At 40.3% G+C, this 1455-nt stretch overlaps 1 non-coding gene across 1 annotated transcript; it reads left to right on the top strand.

Moving 5' to 3' along the window:
* Window positions 1-1031: 1031 nt before the first annotated feature.
* On the top strand, window positions 1032-1150 carry LOC145415824 (5S ribosomal RNA). Its single transcript, XR_013900131.1, has one exon. It is a non-coding gene; the product is annotated as a 5S ribosomal RNA (ribosomal RNA).
* The last annotated feature ends 305 nt before the right edge of the window (window positions 1151-1455 follow it).

Here is a 1455-nt window from a genome sequence, read left to right on the forward strand (position 1 = left end):
TCTGGTCAATAAGACTGCTAACTTGCCTAATTGTCTCTGTGTCATTTTTGAACTCTTCCATAACACTCTCGTGATTGACTACTGTACTTGCCATTTCACTCATCTTCTTCCTAAGTGTACTCAGTTCCACTGTTAGTTCAATGATGGTTGTGTCTTTCTTATTGGTCTCCCTTCCTAGTTTATCTATTTCTTCCTTTTGCAAGTGCATCTGCTTCTTTATTTCAATTTCATTTTTGAAAACCATTTCTAGTTTGTTTACACGTTCAACCAGTGTATTGTGAGTCTCTACTTCAACCAGTTCTTGGTAGAAATCATCATTTTGCTTTTTACCTTTATCCCTTTTCTTTTCCAAATTTGTTTTACTGAAGTATGTATCCATTTTGCAATACTTAAAGTGCAAAGCATGTACTTACAATCTCCGTGTTGTTGTAGTCTAAACAAACCTCAGAGATGACTCAGCATATTCTTTCGTCTTGGTTCTATTTCCTGTTTGAACAAGTCTTGTTTAAACTTTTTTTTTTTTTTTCCTTGTAATAATGAACAATCATTTAGTCTAACCTGGTACTGAGCTTGACTCATACAAAGATACTATTTAGGTAATGCCACTGGCCATGATGATTTGGTACGGAGCGCCGGTGTCGCACGTCCGCCTAGATTGAATCCCTCTGTGTGTGTGTGTGTGTGTGTGTACACGTGTCCGACTCTAGGCAAAGGCTTCAGTGCCTATTCCCAAGTCCTCCTTGGGGCTCAGTAGTCCTCCTAGATCTCTACATGTCACCACTTTTTTTTTTTTTTTTTTTTTAACAAAACAGAGGATGGAAAAACAAATGAATGAAAGAAGCTAATCCATACATCAGATTACTTGTGTCCTCTGTTCATAAAATATCTGTAACAGTTAGACTTCAACACCTGTAGGCTGAAGTTTGGAGGGAAACAACTCTGGGGAAGCATATTCCACAAAGATGCAGTTTGGGGAATGAAAGAATTCTGATTGACAAAAGTTCTGCAATATAGCTGAATGACATTCCAGTGCCAACGGCCATACCACGTTGAGTACACCGCTTCCCATCCGAACAGCGAAGTTAAGCAACGTTGGGTCTGGTTAGTACTTGGATGGGTGACCGCCTGGGAACACCAGATGCTGTTGGCATCCCTACGTGTGAAGTGGGGTTGGTGGAGGGTTAGTGCCCCTCTCTGTAAAACAATTAACTCTAAGCCCTTGACCACCCCATTTGGGATACATGGCATCTGGCAATGAATGAATGAATGAACATTCCAGTCATGAGCGCTACCCGATACCCGTGTAGCACAAGGGAAGGCATGGAGGGGTGGCACGATGGACGCAACTTCGTCTATAAAAATATCTGTAAAATAATGCAAGGGAGGCAACATTCCTACTTACTTGTAAGGGATGTAGTTTATTAGTAATAAAAGGGTTATTAATAATTCTAACAG

The sequence above is a fragment of the Coenobita brevimanus genome, chromosome 103 (genome assembly GCF_032717465.1).
Source record: "Coenobita brevimanus isolate Jiangsu-jjx chromosome 103, ASM3271746v2, whole genome shotgun sequence".
Lineage (NCBI taxonomy): Eukaryota > Metazoa > Arthropoda > Malacostraca > Decapoda > Coenobitidae > Coenobita > Coenobita brevimanus.